The 12,451-nt window shown below is 36.2% G+C and overlaps 1 long non-coding RNA gene across 1 annotated transcript; it reads right to left on the minus strand.

Moving 5' to 3' along the window:
• Positions 1–1,173: 1,173 nt before the first annotated feature.
• Positions 1,174–1,492, minus strand: LOC136363247 (uncharacterized). Its single transcript, XR_010743949.1, has 2 exons — positions 1,418–1,492; positions 1,174–1,327 (listed from the first exon to the last, which is right to left on the minus strand). It is a non-coding gene; the product is annotated as an uncharacterized lncRNA (long non-coding RNA).
• Between the last annotated feature and the right edge of the window lie 10,959 nt (positions 1,493–12,451).

A 12,451-nucleotide genomic window follows, 5' to 3' on the forward strand; every position in this document is an offset into this window, starting at 1 on the left:
TGACTTTTGTCATGAACTCCAAAGTTTTCCTGCTCAGTTCCATGGTGAAGAGGATAAAAAGCCCAATCTTGTCAGTAATGAGGTGTGAGAGATGTGAGCAATGATGGAATCAACAATTATGAAATCTCAAGTGAGCACGTACAAAGTGACATTCCCTAAAATCCTATTACATTAACGATTTTTCTATTTAAAAGAAATGGGAAGTTTTTTATTAATAAAGTACTGCCAAATCTCCTCTTCTGCTTATAAACATGTGAGTTGCAAAGCTTTTCAAGGAAAAGATCAAGAAAGATCTTTCCTCAGCTTCATTCTTGGAAACCATACAAATAGTTTTGGCTGAATTACAAAGTAAAACAAAATAATTTCTGATGCAGGTGCCAAACATGAAAGACTTCCGCGAAATGAACAAATCAAATAAAGTTGTATGACACAGATAGCAGAAAAGTAACCTTAAGGAAAAAGTAGAAAGCCTTGATAATTAGCTGGTCGTTTAATATGTGTTCATAGAAAGCATAAGGTAGCCAGAGCTTACAAAAACACCCACTTCTCATTTCCCAGTGTTTCCTCTGCACCCTGCCCATTTTCTGCCTTGGCCATTGCACTGGGGTCACAACTTAGATCACAAAAGTTGTTTTGAGTTGAGTAGGAGAATGATTTCTAGTGAAGACTATTATGACTTCGATGAAACCTTATTCATTTATGAAGAATTTTTCCTTTGTACTGAGGAGTTACAATCTTTGTCTGGGCTGCCTTGCCCCAGTTAACAATCAGAACAAAAAGCTGCTTCTAAGCTTAGAATTCTGCAGCATTTCATTTTCTGCAATACATTTTGTTGCCCCCTCACACACATAGACATAACATGCAGTATAGTCAAATAATCCACCTTCAGATACATTAAAAAAAAAGATTGAGAGGTTTCCTGGAATTATAAATACAAAAAAAAAAAGGTAAGTAGCAATTACACATCTGCTGCCACTGCTTAAGTCCTCAGACAGTAGCCACTTCTACAAGAATTTGAAATCAATACTAGCTTTTTAAAAGTGCAACTTCTTTAGATTAAAAAAGTGAGTTTGCACATATCATAAAGCATTCTAGCTAATCAGTATTTATTTAAATGGGTTGCTGCATATACATGTGACATACAGGCTATGCACAATAACAAAAGGACATCACTGAGATGTGAAAAGGACAGTTTTATTTTTGGATAATAAAGATGCTCAGTGATGATGAAAAGACATGATTTTTCATTAGAACTAAATAGCAGTATTAGCTGCAACCATCTTCCATATTTTTGATCAAAACTTCACTTGGGAAAAATAATCTGTCCCTGAAAATATAGGAAAAAAAAAAAAAAGGTGAGAAAAAAAAAAGAACAAAAGAATTCAGGAAGTAGGCTAAAACAAACAATGTTCCCTACCTAATAATATTGCAAGACTTTGTCAGCCTGATTCAGTCCAGAGCCTTGAATCTATTCCCTGTGAACATATTACTGTTAAAAAAAGAGAGAATGGAGCTTTAACATGGCACTCTGTAGTCAGTTTATTTCACAAGTGTTGAAGGCTAGTTGAGAAAGTGGAAAATTTTTGAAGATCTTGTCACATGCTCTAAATATGTCAAACAGATCTAGAACTAAAGCTTTGAATGCGTATTTAGGGATAACACTATACAACAATAACTTTTTTTTTTTAATACACTCCTCTTGCAGCATGGTAACAGTGAAATGTACCCTGAATGCTTTTCCTTTGTTTGATTATCAACTGCAAAATACTTCTGAGGAATTAATTCCCGTCACATTTTTATTCTTTTTCATATTACCATACAGCAGGACCAAAACACAGAAAAATGCCAAATTCTCATGTAATGCATATCTTCAACATGTCACTAGCATAAAAAGCAGTAAGCCCCACAGAGGATGCACAGTAACACATGACAAAGGCTAACACAAAAAAAACCAGGAAGATCTGAAGCCAAATCAATTTATGTAATGCCCTGTGTACTTCAATGTAAATATAAATATTTATATGCCATTTAAATATGAGATTTTAAAATTCCTGAAAACTGGGGGAAAAAAAATAACAAAAAAACCCACCTCCACCCAACAATGAAAAAAACCCAGAAATCACCTTGCTTGTGTAGCTTCAATAAACTACAATGGAATACAGTTCAGTGTTACCAGCAATCTAGGCATAAAACTCCCCCAAACAGCCACAACCTCCACAAAACCAGGTGCAAACCCCAAAGCAACCCACAAATCAGGGTTGTCAGTATTCTGAGTCCTTTTACTGAAAAAAACCACACAATATTTCCTTCCCCTGAAATATTTTCAGCCTTTTGTCACCGGTTCTGTCAGCAGAGCAAAATAAAGACATTTTCTCCAAACCAAGCTCTTTAACTGAGATGTTCCAGGCTGCGACACACGTGTGGTGGAAATGGCCTTGGCCCAAACATTTTTCCTCCCTGTTCTGTGACAAAGGCAGCAGAAGATCACTGCTTCTAGAAGCTGTGCCCAGACAGAGCCGTAAGGCAGCCCAGGGGTTCTTGTTTACATGTAGATGTCAAAACCAAGTTTCCTGTTCTCCAGAGGTTTTGGCCAAAAATCTAATCACAAACACACGCGTGGAAGTGGTAGCCATCAGTCTTAGGAAATTAGGTCATTGAATTGTAAGGAAAAAAGGTTCTGAAGTGGACATTTACTGGAATTTTCAGGATCATTATTTGAAAAACAGAGCAGCTAGCTCTCTCTGAAACTGAGAGTGTGAGCAGACTAACAAGGCCATTTTGAAAAAAACTAATTTATTTTTTTAAAGCATGAATGAATGCTAGCAGAAATCCCCCAAACAATGCTAGCAGCATAAGGGACTGGAGAACATATTTATTGTATAGACAATAGAGAGAGAGAAGAAGCTGCAGGGGCTGAGTTAGTTCATAAAACAGAGTGCTTCTTCACCATTGACTATAAGACACCTAAACTAATTCACTTATAGGAGCCTTTGCTAAGTGCATTGAAAAACATGGTTCACATCTGAACTAAAGGACAAATGGATCTCTAATTTGATGAGTTCAGAAACTTAAAGGGGAAGGATATAAAGTTGTTCAGTGGTAGTGGGGACCAGACAGAGGATTTTGGATAACTTTTCAATAGCACTGAAACAGAGAAGAAGCACTGAAGCAAAAAAATCAGATATAAACTAACTTAATGCACATGGCCTGGAATCTTATTTGTTTCTGAATCAATTGTTTCTGAACTCACTGTCAAACTTTTCCAGAACAGAGACGCTTTTAAGAGGCAGTAAAGAGAAATAATAATTTTCTTGATACTACAAAGACTGAAATTTTACATATGAGCAACAAATGAGGACAAATATTTTCAGCCCTGAAAGCTTCCAGTGCTTTTTGATGTGAAAAAGAGACAGCAGAATGAAGAACAGAGGCATTTGAAGGGTGTGGTGGGCTGACCAAAGCTTCTCTATCACTTCCCTCCTCAGCTGCACAGAGAAGAAAGAATATAAGGGAAGGCTTGTGGGTCAAGATAAGGACAGACTGTCACTATTAACAGGCAAACCAGATTTGATTTGGGGAAATTAATGCCTACTTTGGCCACATCCACCTGTGTCTGGGTGGGCTCCACCATCAGCAGGTGGGTTTCTGCTCAGCGTGGACCCCACGGGCTGCAGGGGAGTCTCTGCTCTTGGGGCACCTTCTCCCTCTCCTCCCCCCATCTGGGTGTCTGCAGAGTTTTGTTCTCACATATTCTCACTCCTGTCTTCTGACTTGTGTTGGTGCTGTGCAGGTTTTGCCCCCTGCTCTAAACTCTATTTTCCCAGAGGAAAACTCTATTTCCCCCACCACGGCTGGGCTCAGCCTTGGCCAGCAGCGGGTCTGTCCTGGAGCCAGCTGCCATCCCTTCCTCTGTGAGCTTCCCACAGGAGCAATGCCTGTAGACCCCTCACTGCCAAAACCCTGCCACACAAACCCAAAATGAAGGTGTGGGGTTACAGTCACCACAGATTATCCTGGCCATACATTTATTCTTTGAGAACAGAAAGCCTATTTGCCTTTATCACCACATCAGCGTGGATTTTGCTGTGAAACACACACTGGTTTAAGTGTTTCTCCAGTATTGAGTAACACTCCTCTAACTTAGGGAAGTGATCATGTTAAAAAGGCTTCGAGCAGATGAACGAGAAAATAAAAGTCTTAATTTTGAATTAATTGCTTGCCAACTAGAGTCAATGAAACTATTTTTCTTCGTGCATTAAAATGCAGTTAATTGTCTGTAAGTCATAGCACTCTGACATAAATGTGGAATCTGCAGGTTTTGCACATAAACTAACCTATTCATTTTGTCTTCACCTCACTGTAACTAATTAAATTTTCAAATTTTCCAGGATAACTATATCCAGCTGCCTTGCTGTGAGCCATGCTAACAAATCTTCCTGTGTCTATTACGGAGTCTCTGGTGTCATAGGCTGGAATGTTGAATATTTCTATTAGTTGAACATTTCTATTACAATGACTTTTCAGTCCACAAGTTTTAATGTTGTTTTTTTTTTAAATTCTGCTTCAGAACTGGGCCAGATCACAGTTTGTGTCTTCTGTTTCGGTCGGGGCATAATCAAAAAGAATTAAATATATTTCTGCTCTTTAAGTTAAGAACTGCATATAAAAATTACATGAGTGTCGCAAAACAGATGATTTGTTACGCCTTCATTATAATTTCTTCTTATTTCCAACCACCATTTCCCCCTAGGCAGAAAAACACCTGTATTATAAAAGTTTTTGATGCATACCAGCCCATTGATCAGGAAATATGGTGGTTCTTGATTTTATTCTGGATCTCTGCAGTTTATTTCACTGCAAGTGAAGTGATGAGTTTACAGAACAAACTGCCAGACAAAGGCTACCCTGAGTTCTTTGCACTATGTATATTTGAATTAGAAAAGTCAACTGCATCCAGAAAGAATGCTTAGAACTTTTGAGATTTTTAGGATCGAAAGTGTACAATGTACTTAAACACCAAAATCTCATATGAGAAGAATCACGTTGGTATAAAAGCTACAGTTTTCAAGTGTAAAATATTTAAAAGATCTCAAAGGAGTATAACTTTTTTTTTCCTTTGCAGAAAGATTTTTGTCTGTGGAAATGTCTTTAAGCAGACCACAGTTAAGTCCAATCTATTCTTTAGCTAAGATCACCTAATGGTTCTTTTCAAACTACTTTTTAAACATCCATTTATCATGAGCAGACATTAAAATCTGCTATCCATACTTCTCATTTAAGTGTGATATCTAAGATAAACCCTAACTGGATGAATTCATTATAAGTTATATAACATGCACATATGACTATTGAAGATTATTGATTGTCTGCAAATATTTCTGCCATTAAAAATATATAGTACTGTGGAAAAAAAAAAAAAAAAACCCAGGATAGGTATGTATATCAATGCAAATTAATTTAATTTTAAAAAAATAAAGAAATATTTTTGAAATCCCTGTCTAATATTCAGGTATTTTCAATGTAGTGAGACTTAAAAAGAAAATATAATTTTATAGTCCCAGCTAAAACTTTGAAACTACATTCTCAAAATGGTAATAAACCCCTGTTTCTCTTATGAAAATAACAATCTGTTGGATAATGTTCGTGAACATCATGTGATTCCTTTCCCTCCAAACATTTGTTATTAGGAAAAAGGGAAGTGGTCTCAGACCTTTGCAATGAAACACTTCTGTGACAACAGCTGAACTTTATCCCAGGCAGAATAAACTTTTGACAAAGAGTTCTGGCGGAAATGTTGAACATCTATCTTCATGAACACTATACAGGATAAATAATCCAAGTGATATTATTACAAGAAGCACTTTGTGAGTGTTAACTAGAGAATTCAGAGCTTAATCCAGTTTCTTACCATATATTCAACATAAAGATTTAATTTAATCTAGTGTTACAGATGAAAATTTAAATATGCCAGACTCAGGAAATATAAAATTGAGGTTCTCACAGCCATTGGCATTGAGCCCCTTTGCAGAGGCATTGAATTTTATTAGGTCAGTGCTGTAAGGATATGCTGCTGGCTGCAGTGCACTTAAGTGACAGGTGCTGTGAAAAAAATAACATTCAAGGTCCCAGCCTCCCCACACTTTTCATATCCCCTTGAATTAACATAAATATCTGTAATGAATATAATATATGGCATTCCACACTGAATTATTTTGGCTTTTGGAAAAATGGATAGTTTTTTATTGGAAAGTACCTCAACTACTGACTCGAATTAACAAGGTGCTATGTACTAAATGTACTTCAAATCTTTATACTAATAACTTATATTTTCAGTTCCTGGTTTGTTTGGGTTGTCTATTGCAAAATGCCTAAAAAGGTAATGTATTCTAAACTTTAATTGAAACCCACGAGGAGCTGGGATTTGGGTTGATTGAAATGATAAAAAAAATGTTTTCTGATAATTTGCTCCTCTATTTTTCCTTCAAGGTCCCTGGAGTTTCCAGCAGACTTTTGTACCTGTATGCTTTATATTTGCTTACTTTGAGATACCATGTTGCTGGTTAAGGATTCACATAATTTATGGAATGTAACTGAATGTATTTAAGTGTTGTGGTGAATAGAGAGAAGGAACCTTATGATGAAAAACAGCTGCAAGGGTATACAAAGATCAATCACCCTAATATCAAAGATCACTGAAAAAATATAATTAACTATTTCCTACACCACATCACCTGAGTTAGGTCAAAGGAATACAGAGCAGCTGTTTCATGATCCCCTGACCCCAGATGTCACTGCTGCAATTAATATGGACCAGCCAAACAGGACCACCTAGAATCCTAATGAACCAAGCTTTAGACAAATGCTGTTCTTTGCTACGTCTGTGAAGACTTTCACATCTCAGTGCCTTAAAGAAGGAAGACACAGAATTATCTAATACCATTCCTTCATCAAATTTCTTAAAATTCTGGCTTGCAACACGTGTGTGCAGGCATTTATAAAGAGTTCTCTGCAATGCTGTGTGCTCAGGTCTGAATGGAAAGTAGGAGCTGAAGTTTTGCCCCAACACACACACATTCATGCACAGCCTCCTCATAGGAGGGCATTTTCTTTCTTTCTGGGCAGGAGGCAGGTGAGGGCAAGTGGTTATTGAGTTAATTTGATACTGGTCATAGCTAAATTCAATTCCCTGCTCTATTAGAGAACAATGGGCTCCATAATTTGTAAGAAATTTTCTCAGCTGTAAAGCACAGAGCACTGATATGAAATTCAGCTTTAAATAAATTAATTTGCCTCTCTGTAGCTGGCTGCCTGCAAAAGTAGAACTCTTACATGTATACTATGTTTAAATCAAGGCTGCATACCTTTGTTTTCACAAAGCATTGTGAATTAAAAATATGCTTCATTTCATGGCAGTCAATTTGGAAATAATAGTCTTGCTCTGCTTTGCAAAGCTGCTATAAAAATATGCTTCAGAAACAGTGGCATATTCACGTGACATTGGATGAACATATAGAACTCATGTTTGGAAGATATCCACAAATTTGTCCACTTTCTTTGCGAAACTCAAAAGGAGAAAAATAAAAAAAAATGTGGCTTCTTTCAATGTTTGATTTCCATGTGCCCTTTTTTTAAACATATTTTTTTCCTAAAAATCCTTTATTCTGGATAATATAGACCATGATCAAGATCAGATTAATTACGGCTTATTTAATATCCTTCTGTTTATCTACATTTCTAATTTCACATTGCTACATTCTTTTGTATCCCCCCAAAACATTATTCTAATCAAGTTACTTTTGAAGACTCTCTTCACATGCTTCATTGTGTCAAGATCCATTAAATTTAAGCATAACCAAACGCAGTTAGAGATCTGTTTGAAATGTCTTTCTATTTTATCTTATTTTTTCCTTGTTTATTTAACAGAATGACAATGCTGCAGCATTGTGTAGAGCTTCACGTTGGGATGTTTGCCTGCTATAGAGCTTAATATCTTTTAATTCTTTTACTAATTCATCTTTTACTAATGTGTAGAGCTTAATGTTGGGATGTTTGTCTACTATAACAGGGAAAAGATACACTTTTTCCTCCCTGTGATTAAATTAAATTATCATTCAAATGAAAAGGGCCTTTTATTACTTGAAGAAGTTCACCAACTAAGTCTTTTTTACATTTAGTTGGGTTTTTTATGTTGGAGGAAGATACAAGAACGGAGGTTTTGTTTTCTGCATGTATTTAGTTCTATGAGGTTATCCTAAATAAACATGTGATGCAATTGGTGTAAGAGTGAACTAACACTATTTACAAGACTTGTATGGAACAATTTTTAGCATTCATACAGTATGTAGTGTGTTTACCAGCCTTTTATGAGTTGAAAATTAAAATGAAATGAGATATTTCTTAATTTGAACCTCAGACTGAAAAGCTACAATGAGGTAAAGTTAACACTGCAAGGCAGTGGCTGTAAATGAAAGGAAAATGCAGTTTTAGTTATTGTAAAAGAGTCTGCTCAGCTGGTAGGGTCGAATTTTTAAATCTGAATATTTTCAAGTAAGAAACTATGATGTACAACTGTAGTACTCCTTCCAATATTTTTTTTTCTCTGAATCTTCTCTCTTTCCTTTTTTTCCTCTCTCTTGCAGTTTCCTTGTGATCCTCCCCATCATTCCATTCCTTCATCCTCTTTCCTCCTGTGTAAAACACTAGATTCCCCCATAATGTTACTCTTAGATCTGGCTTTTCAGTGGCATGCAGTGAAACCAAAGCAGCAGCTGTAACCAACATCAATAAATATTAAAAGATCAATGATAATCGAGGTAAGAAATCTATTGATTCTCTGCTCCTATATGGAGTCTCTCTCACCTCATTAAATCATCATAAGTGAGGAAACTTGCACTTAAGAACACAGGAGCAGTGTTTATATCGATTGTCTTATATCTTTGTCTCAACAATCCCACCTGTTTTACCTGGACCTGTGTGTGGTCTTATTATTCATGCAACAATCATTATGTAACTTAGGTTAACCACAATTTAATTTATTCAAATTAGATTGGAAAAAACCATTGTTGTTATAAATATATAAATATAAAAATATCAAACCACATAAAAGTGAAAACTAGTCAGGGAGAGCCTAATCAACCTGGCAAGCTCAGTTAGCATCTTTTTAAATATCAGAGCAGAAATTCAGTAATCATTTCAGACATACCTAGCAGTTAGATAAATTTCTAGCTCAATTTTAAAACTGCTTGTAAACCTATGTCCTTTCTGTACTATCAGAAATTGCTTAGCTCACAAATAAGACTGGGTTATCCTTACTTTCTCTTGGCCACTCTGCCTGTTCTCTACTTTGGCTCCATAAGCTTTGGCCACAGCTGCTGATGGATAGTTGGACTCTTTCTTTAGGCTGTGTCCACTCACAGAAATGCTATGACAATGATACCTATTCCAACAGGTCAAAATCATGCATCAATTCCAGTTACACATATCTGATTCTGCAGTAGCAGCATTTTCATTCCCAGGAGCTGATGAAGGTTCCTTTTGAAATGATGAAGAAGTTCAGTGATAATGACAAGGGACCTGGACAGTAGCCACAAAAATATTAGTGTTGAGTAACAGTATAACACCCTCTTGATGTGTAAAAGAACAAAGTTTGTAAATTGGTTATGTTTGCATGTACTAATCAGAGAATAGTACTTCAAGAAATTGGCTATAGTAATAAAAAATAACTAAAATACTGTATAATTGATTTTCAATAGCATACATCTTTTACTAATGGGATTATCAATCTAGTTTCAAGAAAATTGCCAAAATACAGCAAACGCACTAGCTGCTTATTGAAAATTATGGCCAGCTAAAAAGTGAAAATCTTGCACTTGTTTCTGAAGAGGAAATACATATTATATACCATTAGAAAGTATATAGCTCTTGGACCCAGAGATTTCAGCTCACTGTAGAATTGTAAGACAGTACCACTCAGGACTGCTCAGTGAAATGGTAGTGTAAGTGACAAAAAAGTGCTCTTCACACAGGACACTCTGTTCAGAAATCACCTAAGGAGTAGCATTAAGAAATTACTGAATGAAACCTGTGCTGTGCCTTCCTTTAGGCTCAATAACCTCACTTCAGTATCCCCCAGGATGCAAAGAGTGTTTCAAGCAGCAATGAGCACCTTGTTCCAGGCATACTGTGCTCCTGAGAACCAGAGCCCGTGAGGACAACTCGTACAAATACACACAAACAATGCCAAGATGCTCACACTGATCTGAATGCATCAGTTGTTTTATCATCATGCCATAACAAACATCCTCAATTCATACTCTGGGATTGACAGAGCTGCCCTATGCCAGAATTTTTCAAGTATCTTGAGGTCAGTTTGGTGCACAGAGAATAAAGAAAACCAAAGAAACTTTTTCCGTCTCAAAGCAGCAGAGTCTTTGCTCAAAAAACCCCAGAGTATGCAGATGTTTGACATAAAAATGCTTTATCCTGCAATATTTCGGATTATATTTTAATGTTATCTACCTTTTCTGTCCATGATCAGTTTGGTTCAGGCTGGTAAAACTGTTGGCTGACTATGGAAGCCTATCACTGGGCAGAGTTCAGCTCCCATTTCCAAGATACAAAATAAAAAAAAAAAAAAAAAAAAAAAAAAAATCAGAATTTTTTTGTGATCCATTTATTAAAAAATACTACATTGAGTTGTATCAGATTTTTAAACTGGGATTTTAAATTATTAAGCTTACTGTTATTAAATGTTTTGTCCCAATTATCTACAATATTTAGTAGAAAGTCATGGAAGATAAGACTCCTTTTCTTTGAAAAATGATGAAGCATTTTCAATGATTGGAAACTTTCTTTTGAAAAAAAAACAACCCATTGGAGCCAAAACAACAAACGAACACTGTGGGAGATTTACTGTATTCACAACAACCATTTAGCTCTTGAAATGTTATCATTTTCTCATGGACATAAGTAGCTTATCGGGAAATCCGTAAGCAGTTGTACAGCTAACATCTGCTTCTTCTCTCCAAATAAATACCCAGGAGCTTATCTGTGAAACTATGCTGCCACTACTGCAGATAGCAGCTCCATTTTACTTACCACTTCAGCCCTAACACAATACCAACCCCAGATTCAGTGACATTGGCATTTCCAACCCTAGTATCCTTTTACTTTCCATCACAGTCTACACAGTTCTTCCCAAAATTCATTCCATTGTATTTACCAGTCAGTTTTTTTTCTCTTTTTGCCTTGGTTAATTAGTTTTCAATGCCTTGTTTTTGTTTCAGGAGGGAAATTACAGGACCATGCAGTCCACTTTAAACATCATTTCAGCACCTGGAAACAGCAGAAAGAAAAACAGCATTCACTTTTGTAGACCTGTCTTTAATAAAACACATTTTGCTGCTTAGTAAGAATGCAAACAACACACCCTGAATTCAACTGTGGAAACAGGATACGTTCACTTATTCTTAACATAAACAGATTTGGCTGCATATTCAATGTTAAAATCTAAGTCTATATAAAGAATATGTAAACACCTCTAGACATGAGAGCTACTTGTAAAATTTGAGGTTTTTGCTCTAGCACAAATGTGTGTGAGTAGACTGGGAATGTGTAACATAAAGGAAACTGAAAAATTTTAGGGTCAGAATGAAAAAATGGATATCAACCTGATCCAGCAACAAAGAGTCTTTGCCCAGTTTAACATTTGATCTGTTGTTGCACAGTGAAAAGATAAATTTTCAAGGATGAAAAATTGTTATCTTCAGCAGTGGCTGGGAGAGTAAACCCTTCCAGAGGCCTCTGCTCTGCTAAACTGTTTTTGGGGTCCAGCAGAACTGCACATGTGAAATCGACCTGAGGCACACAAAGGATATTTATGTCAAATCACTTTCTTCCTACACAGATGATGCTCTCCTTCTGAGAAAAGAGACATTTCTTACAAGAGAGAAAGAAAAATGACTAAATTTACGTCCTCAAATTCACGTGGTCTCTCTTTTCTGGATGCCATTAGGAACATAACAAACAGCTCAGGGCAGATATCTTCCACTCTGAAACCAAAGAAGTGACCACAGTGCTGAGCCCAAAAAGCTTGTGAGTAAACACTCAGTCTAAACTTGCCAACACCAGCAAAAGTTACCTATCACTTCCCTGGCTTATTTATTCTAATGACTACTGGTCTTCACAGTGAAAATTTGAAGTTTATTTTCAATCGTGCTTTCTATCCAGTTTCCAGTGACTGCTTCTTTTTACTCTTTATTTGATTTTTTTCTATTCTTTTCTCCTTGCCAAGGTACACTACTGAGCATATAGCCAAGCAATCTATTGATCACTGAATGAGAGATGATATTCCACTATGTGCCCCACAAAACCAGCAGTAACCATCTCATTGTAATCACCTATGTTCTACTCTTTTTGTAAATATACAGGAACTAAATTATAGGCCAGCAAC

This window comes from Sylvia atricapilla, chromosome 6 (assembly GCF_009819655.1).
Source record: "Sylvia atricapilla isolate bSylAtr1 chromosome 6, bSylAtr1.pri, whole genome shotgun sequence".
NCBI lineage: Eukaryota > Metazoa > Chordata > Aves > Passeriformes > Sylviidae > Sylvia > Sylvia atricapilla.